The following is a 9811-nucleotide window of genomic DNA, read 5'->3' on the forward strand; positions in this document are numbered from 1 at the left end:
AACTTTTCAAAGGTTTCCGACTTGTGCTTGATCAAGTAGATATATCCATATCTGTTATCATCGTCGGTAAAAGTTACATAGAAGTGGTTAGCATCCCTAGTGGCGGATTTGAAGGGCCCACACACATAAGTGTGTATGAGATCCAACAAACCCTCACCTTTTTCACAATTACCAGCGAAAGGTGACTTGGTCATCTTTCCAAGCGAAGAAGATTCATACGTGTCATCCGACTTTAAGTCAAATGACTCCAACGCTCCATCCTTTTGGAGTTCGGCTATGTGTTTTTTGTTGACATGTCCAAGACGAGAATCCCACAAGCATGCTTTGTCCAAATCATAGCTTAAATCTAGGCATAGTATTTATAGTTATACTGCCCTAAGGCATCTAGCTTATTCAAGGCTTTTGATGAAAAACCAAGTCACTGACGCATTAACCCTAGACTTTTATCTTTTATCTTTTAATATTTCATCTTCATCATAATTACCCCTATTCAAGGCTTTGGGCACCGTAACAACTAAGTAGAGTGCATATCCTAAATCTTGTCTAGCATAACTCCTAGGTACTTAAGGTTTCCTAGGGATTTGGCCATTATAACATCTAGGTAATATCTACTCCTAGATTATCTGGCATCGTATCCTTTAGACACATAACATAGCCTAAACCTAGGCATTATATCTACGGTTATACTGTTATAAGGCATCTGGCTTATTCAAGGTTTTTGGATGAATAACCAACTCACTAACGCATTAACCCTAGGCTTTTATCTTTTGTCTTTTAATCTTTTATCTTTATCGTAATTACCCTATACACACACATACACACACACACACACACATATATATATATATATATATATATATATATATATATATATATATATATATATATATGTGTGTGTGTGTGTGTGTGTGTGTGTATAGTTTTTATCGTATATATATAATTATCTGATATATATATATATATATATATATATATATATATATATATATATATATATATATATATATATATATATATAATTGTCATACATGTACCCTAATTATGGTTGTTTTAACAGGATATTTGGGTAGCGTAACAACTAAGTACAGTGCATATCCGAAATCTTGTCTAACATAACTCCTTGGTACTTAAGGTTTCATAGGGATTTGGCCATTATAATGTCTAGGTAATACCTACTCCTAGATTATCGGGCATCGTATCCTTTAGACACAGATAAGTGCTTAAATCTAGGCATAGTATCTATAGTTATAATGTCCTAAGGCATCTAGCTTACTCTAAAATGACTTAATATTTATAAAATATATTTTTATAAAATCATTTATTAAGCATGTATTCCCCCATAAAAACATTTTAAAACAGTTAAATAGGGGTCGTGAACTCACTCTAGGTTTTGAAACCGCTGATGTAAGGAAGAGACGAGCTCGAAACTCTAGGGACCGCTCCATGAGGTAACATACGAACCAAAGAGAAAGAGATGAGTGTTTTGAAGGTGTGTTGGACTTAATGTCACAACCCTCCATTTATATTCGAGTTTTGGGGGTGCACGTAGCGCCCTTCCTACGTGCGGTGTGCATTCGGACATCATGGCTCCACAAGAAGGTGCCACGTGTCCCCACCCTATTTAGACATGTCACATGCAATCTGTTCGAATCCAGTGTCAGGTGTGTGGCGTGAGGTGGTTTGCACTTCATGCGCAAGTAAATATTTTTCAAAAATCATTACTTCCTTGTGTGTGCTCTAATCTAGACCCTCTCTATATCTATGTGACGATCTCAACGGGTACTACAACTTTCCTTTTGGTTGTTTTGTCCGGTTTTGACTTTCAATTTCGAGTCTAACGAGGATAATAATTAATCATTTTATAAAAATCATAACTTACTCATATGGATCCTATTTTCGAGAAACTTTTTCCTAAGTACCGTATCGATGTAATTAATTTTAACTACGTGGTTGATTTTTCTTTTTATAAAATCCATAAATCTCTCCTTCGGAGTCGGATTTTTACGAATCTTATATCCTTGAGATCACGTTAACAGGTACTATCCAAGTATGTTAACCGAATCGGAAAATGTCACAACTTTTTGATCGCCAATTTTTAGAGCTTAATGGACAATTTTTAGCAAATAAATGTAACATCATATTTGATTCTTATTATCTCAGAAATCGAATATTATAATGCTTTCTATTACATTTATTTTCCTATTATTTTCTAAGGGTGACTAGTGACAGAATTTCACAGGGTTGTCACAGTCTCCCCCTATTTAGGAAATTTTGGCCCAAAATTTTTCCTTGTCGATGGATTTCTTTTAGAACGAGTGAGGGTACTTGTTCTCATTTGGTCTTCTCTTTCCCATGTATACTATGGTCCTCACTTAGAGTTCCATCGTACCTTTACTATGGGAATCCGACTCTGCTTGAGTCATTTGACCTCTCTATCGATTATTTCGATAGGTTCTTCGATAAAGTTCAGCGTAGGGTTAACTAGAATTTCAGCAAGTGGAATGACGAGCATATCTTCAAAAAGGAATTTCTAGATATTTAACATGTGAAAGATGTTGTGCATGTTATTAAACTATATATGTAATCTGAGTCGATACACAACTGGACCTATCCTTTTAAGGATCTCGAATGGTCCTATGTATGTCAGGTTTAGTTTACCTTGCCTTCTGAACCTTATAACTCCTTTCCAAGGAGATACTTTCAGCATTACCCTGTCTCTCACTTGCATTTCTAGGGGTTTACGCCTCACATCGACATTCCTCTTTTGTCGATGACGTGTTGCCGTCATGCGTTCTCTTATCTATACTGTTTTCTCTGTCGTCTCGTGGATGATTTATAGGCCTGTTCGTAATGTATACCCTATGAAATTATTGGCTATTTGGGTGTCGCCAACTTCCGTCCACCAAATAGGAGAACGTCATTTTCGAACATATAGTGCTTCGAACGTCGTTTCTTTGATGCTTATGTGATACTTATTATTGTATGAAAACTCAACCAGGGGTGGGTGAGTATCCCATGTATTCCCAACATCTATCACACATGCTCTGAGCATGTCTTGTAGCGTTTGAATGGTCCTTTCACTTTGACCATCGATTTACGGATGATAAGTTATACTAATATCTAGGCGTGTACCAAGGGATTTCTACAAGCACCACTAGAAATGAGAGGTAAACCTACTATCTCTGTCATAGATAATGGAGAAGGGTACCCCATGTAATCTAACAATTTCTTTAAGGTATGTTCTGTTCAGCTTCTCCATCCTGTCCATCTCTTTTATCGATATGAAGTGGGAAAACTTGGTTAATCTATCGACAACTACCCATGTAGTGTCATAACCTATAGTAGTCTTTGGCAACTTGGTGACAAAGTTCATTGCAATTTTCTCCAAATTCTACTCGGGAATATCTTATTGTTGTAATAATCTCGAGGGCCATTGTTGTTCTTCCTTAACCTTCAAACATGTTAGACACTTGCTGGCGTAGGTCGCAGTTTCAGCCTTCATGTCCGGCCACCAATAATGGGCCTTCAGGTATAGATATATCTTGTCCACTCCTGGATGAATGGAATACCTAGTCTTATGAGCTTTTTCCGAGACTAGTTCCTTGACTCCTCCATATTTCGGAACCATACTTAGTTCATGAAATATCTCGTTCCATCATCCTTTACTTCGAGCTGTCTTTCCATACTTCTGAGGCTTTCTTCTTTAACGTTTCCTTCCGCTAAAGCCTCGAGCTGAGCACCTCTAATCTGGGAGAATAGATTTGACTGAATAGTCATTGTAAGGGCTTTCACTCTATGAGGTTTCACTTGTTCCTTACGGCTTAAAGCGTCAGCTACGACATTAGCCTTTCCTGGGTGGTAGCGAATCTCATAATCATAGTCGTTCAGCAACTCTATCGATCTTCTTTTCCTCTTATTGACTTCTTTCGGATTTAAGATGTGCTGCAGACTCTTGTGATTCATGTATACCACACACTTTTTTCTGTAGAGGTAATAACGCCAGATCACCAGGAAAAAGCTATCACTCTCAACTCTAGGTCGTAGGTGGTGTAGTTGCTGTCATGTACCTTAAGTTATCTTAAGGCGTAGGCTATGAAATTATCCCTTTGCGTTAATATGCATCCCATTTTTTGGTGTGACGCGTCACAGTATACTGCGAAGTCATCATTGCTTGTCTTCCGAAATGAATTTTACTTCCTTTTAGGTTAACATTGTGAGGGGTTTGGCTATACGAGAGAAATTCTCTATAACTCTCCGTTAGTAGCCGACTAGTCCTTGAAATTCACGCACTTCCATTGGCGTCTTGGGTGCTTCCTAATTCTTGACCGCTTATATCTTGGAAGGGTCGACATGAATTCCTTTATTTCTCACCACATGCCTAAGAAAGTGTACTTCTCTTAACCAAAATTCGCACTTAGAGAATTTGGCATACAACTTTTCTTTCCTTAACAACTCTAGGATAACTCGAAGGTGTTGCCCATGCTCTTCCTTGGTTCATGAGTATATCATTATATCGTCGATGAATACAATCACAAATCTATCCAAGTAGGATTTACACACTTGATTCATAAGATCTATAAAGATCGTCGGGGCATTGGTCAATCCGAAAGGCATGACCCAGAACTCGTAATGACCGTAGTGTGTCCTGAACATAGTCCTTGGAATGTCCTATTCCATGACTCGAGGTTGATGATATCTTGATCTCAAGTTGATCTTAGAGAAGTAACTAGATCCTTGCAATTTATCGAACAGATCGTCTATTCGGGGTAGATGATATCTATTCTTAATGGTCAACTTATTTAGCTTTCTATAGTCTATGCACATTCGGAAGGATCTGTCCTTCTTCTTGACAAATAAAATGGCTGCTCCCCAAGGGGAAAACCTTGGTCTGATGAAACCCATGTCAAGAAGTTCTTGTAGTTGGCTGGAGACCTCTCGCATTTTTTAGGGTGCCAATATATAAGGATACTTTGCTACTTGGGTAGCTCCTGGGAGTAGATCAATCCTAAATTCTACCTGACGAACTGGCGGTAGACCGGGTAGATCTTCAGGGAATACATTAGGAAATTCACACACCTGAGGTACTTCCTCGACCTTTTTCTTCTTATTGTCTTTCCTATCGACAATATGAGCTAAGAAGGTGAAATACTTATTCTGCAAGTATTTCTATCACACCCTGCTAAAGCAAAAACAGGGGACGTGACAATACAAAGGGTCTCATAGAATAAGTTAAAAGATAACACCATCCGTAGTATTAAAAGCTTTACGGTTTACAATAAGTTTGAACAACTTTTGAAAGTAATTACAACATATTATAATAGAACAACACATGCAAATGCTCCTACAAGTGTTGTGTCCCTACATGCCTCTTACTAGGTGATTCCTAAAAAATCATGGAAAACGACTGTCAACTAGAAAAATAGTTGGTGAGTTAACAGTTGTTGTCGTCATGAGAAATAAAGTACGTTGCCAAAGTGAGATGCAAAGTTCATATTCTCATGGGAAATAAAGTTCGTTGCTAAAACGAGTAAGCAAGTTTCATTGCTAAAATTTGTAAACAAGTTTCATTGTTAAAATTAGTAAAAAATTATATTACTAAAATTTGTAAAGAAGTTTCATTGTTAAAATTAATAAACAAGTTTCATTAAAAAATAAGTATACAAGTTTCCAGTAATACAAGTTTGTTGCTATAATGAGCAAATAAGTTTACATGAATGTAATAGTCTTTGTATGCACGTAACAATCAGCAATGAGTTCACCACCAAGCCTATGACTAATGCCCTATCAAGATCTATGCTTATCATTTCATAGATTAACATGGTAAAATACCCTATCAAGTCTAGTATGTGTCATGCCTATATGTGCAACTAAGTTTATTCAAATCTAAAACTGTCTCAAATTTTGACGGTTGTCATAATTTCCTAGTCTTCCTGCACAATATTATCCTAAAGTTTCTACTAGGATTGTCGTCGAAGATGATCACTGATTTTACATTGGGTAAGGGTACACGTAGGGCCTTATCGAAGCAAAGCACCTCGATGTCGTTTGCAGATAACCGGTCCATGGCGATAATGACATCGAAACTTCAAATGACTATTGGCATAAGGTTGATGAGAAATGGATGAGAATTTCGAGTTAAGGTACACTTCATAAGTATTTCCCTAATCCCACCGACTTTTCCGTTAGCCATTTCTACTCTATAGGCTTCCCTAAGTTTACTAGAGGGGTGATCTAATAAATTCCTAAATTTAGGAGTAACATAGCTTCTATCGGCGCTGGTATCAAAAAGAATATTTTCATATAATTTATTGAATAGGAATGTACCCGTCACTACCGTTGGATCTTTGACGGTTTCCCTCACTCTGATAACAAATGTCATCCGTTTAACAGCACCTCCCTTACCTCTTAATTTTGGAAAATCCCTTCTGAGGTGTCCAATTTCCCTGCACTCATAGCACAATCAACTATCTCTATTGGATGGGGTTCTACACTTTTTTGCAAGATCACCTCTCCTATCGCAGTAGGTATAAACCCAACATGCTCCATGGTGATGATACTCATATTCCTTGCACCTAGGACTACCTCCTGTAGTAGTCCCTACCGAGGGTGCTGCAAATATAAATACTCGAATCACTTCTCGCTTCTTCTTTCATGACCGCCTTCAATTCCATTTGGCCTCCTTGCCAGATTTCCTTTTTCTACCCTCTACCTTGGGAAGGTCAGCCTTCTGAACCATCGTTCCTTGACGAACCTATTGATGGGTCAGACTAAAGGCTAATCTCTTAGTGCTATCAAAGGTAATAGGTTTGGAAGATGTGACTAAGCCTTGAATAGGATGAGGCAAACCCCAAATATACCTTTGTATGTTCTTCTCCTCTAGGGTAAGTATCCCGGGATACAAGGTGGCTAGGTTATTGATGCGATTTGTATAGGTGGCAATATCAACTTCATGCATCATCAGATTCCACAACTCCTTCTCTAGTTTCTGCATCTCCACGCGTGGACAGTAATCTCTAATCATGATTTGCTTTAACTCTTCCCAAGACATGGAGTTAGGTATGTTGATGCCCATGGTCTTGGTGTAACTGTTCCACTAGCTCAAGGTTGTATCTACCAGGGTGTAGATGACGATGTTGACTTTATCTTCCTGCGGGCATAAACTTATTTCAAAGACCGATTCCATCTTCTCAATCCATCTAGTTAGCCCAACAACTCCCTCATTTCCATAAAAGGGTTTTTCCTTACAGTTCATAAAATCCTTATATGAACAGACTCTAGTTGGACTCGATTGTCTCCTTACCAACTCTTGCCACCATTGCCTCCTGATCCTACATTCTTAGGGGTTTCTACACTTGCTATGACATCATGTATACGTTGGGTGACCATTACATTAATCGCGGCTGAGCTCATTAGCTCGGGATTTCTTTCAAGTGTTCCTGGGTTATATCTAGTGTGAGGCATGATTCAAAATTTAAGTACGAGTTACATGTTATTTTATCTTCCTACGTTAGCAAGGTTAACTTATTTAAAGAAATCAAAACAAACAAATAACACATACACATTTAGATCATACAAACATTTAAGGATTTTCATTAACTTTTTACATCAGTTTATCATAACCAAAAGAGTGTATATAAGTGTGGTTTGAACAGGAATAGGATCTATTCTACAGAAAAGAAGTAGCGGATTCCTATATCGGCTACACTGCTATTCCCTCCCTTAAACCCAAAAATATAATAGTTCCTAGCTAACAAAGACTAGTGTTGGATAAGGTGTCTAAGTCTAAAACTATTTCTGCTATGTACTTGACCCGGTTTGGCATGGTCCATTTGCGTTGCATGGCATCATGATAATTGGATAGACAAAATGAGAAGAAGGACACTTATGATTTGTTAATATATTATAAGTTATAATATATTAATATGAAATCATATTATTTAATTAGTATTGATCAAGAATTAGGTTGGAATTATTTTGTGATCAAATAGAGACTGATTAAATATATGGGGATTGATTGTGTAAATCATCCATTCTTAATATAGTGGGCTAATGATCCATTCTTTATTGAATTGGGCTAAAACCCATAGGGTCCTCCATGGATGCTCCATGGAGGTTAAAACCCATGGATCATGGAGGAAATGAAAAGTCATGTCAATTAGGGTTTACATGGTGTAACCCTACTTGTGACACACTATATAAACACCCCACATGGTAGCAAAATCGACAATAAGACTAGAACAAGGAGGGCTAGCCAATTTTGCGTGATAACGGTTGCAGGTCAGAGGATTTCCACTAAGATTCCCAATCTTAGTTGATGAATGAGGTAACTCATGTAGACTTTGTCGGCTTCCTATAACTCTAACAACAAAAGCATTTTCGTGTCTAAAACCCAAAGTTACTAGACTATGCTTTTAAACATTACTCCTAAGTTCATAATACTTTAGGCAGTACAACAGCTATAACTTGAGGTAAAACCAGGTTTTATCTTAACATAAAACCAACAATAACAATATATAACATACCAAGTTTTATCCTGACAGAAAACTAACAATAACAACATATAACATACCAGGTTTTATAAAACCAATTATAACAACATACTTATCAATTAACATATAGAACTTCAGAATACAACTTCGGAACTATATCGCACACAAGATATATATAGATTCCTAAGTATAACTCATGATCCACATTAGTATACTACTATAACAATAACCACCTACCAACTTTACGATAGTTGTATACTTTCAAATACGAAATAACTATATCCCGGTCATTATAACTATCTACGTTGATACTAATATACTATCATATAGACATAACAATAACGTATATCTAATATTTAGCATGCGTTTTCCCCCGAAATATTAGAAAGTGGGGCCGTGAAACTCACCTTAATAGTGTAACACCAGCAAAATTAGGTCAAAAATAAATTTGTTTAAAAACCATAATTGAGTAAACTAAGTGGTAGATATCGTAACTAGGTTTCCATAAATATAAAGAACACTAAAATCCGAGTTATAACGAAGAAGTTATGACTGATCGAAGATACGCGACAATACTGGTAAAACACTGTTAAGCATAAAATACGAAATTCTGATAAAATACTTTTTAGCCTTAAGTATCTAAATGAAAGTCGTAGATATCATTAAACCGTAAACATACATAAAAAGAACGCCCAAATCTGACTTCGTATGAGGAAGTTATGATTTTTCGAAGTTTCTGACCTAGCAGTAGACAGCTAAAAACTCAAAATAGAGATCGAGCGGTCTTTAGCCGACACAACCTAAACGAAAGTTGAAGACCCCGACATTAGGAGTACAACAGTAAAAACTCTGATGAAAATGGACATCAGATCAAGGAGTTATGGAATTTAAACGGACTTTTCCAGGCCCGGCCTGTTAAAAATAATATAATAAAAATAAATTCAAAATTATCCGACGGAGTCTAAACGAGAGTTGTAGAGCCTTTTCACACCTACGCGTGCATATAAAGAATGTCAAAATCGGAGCTCGTACGCGAAATTTACGGATTTTACAAGTTCGGGACACAAAACCCGAGGCTGACTCAGCCTCACGACGTGAGGGAACCATGCTCACGACGTGAGCTCGTGATTGATGGGTTCCAGAGCTGTCAGCAGACGTCGCGTGCTTGGAAGAGAATAAGATCAAAACTCACGACGTGAGCAAGCCCATGCTCACGACGTGAGACCCTAAAAGTTGGCCTATAAATAGATCTCAAGGGTTTTCCGAGTTTAGTTGCTCACTTCTTCCCTTTGTCGTGCTTATGCTCTGTGTTTAACCTCTCG

The sequence above is a fragment of the Lactuca virosa genome, chromosome 1, assembly GCF_052849685.1.
Source record: "Lactuca virosa cultivar CGN04683 chromosome 1, Lactuca_virosa_CGN04683_v6, whole genome shotgun sequence".
Lineage (NCBI taxonomy): Eukaryota > Viridiplantae > Streptophyta > Magnoliopsida > Asterales > Asteraceae > Lactuca > Lactuca virosa.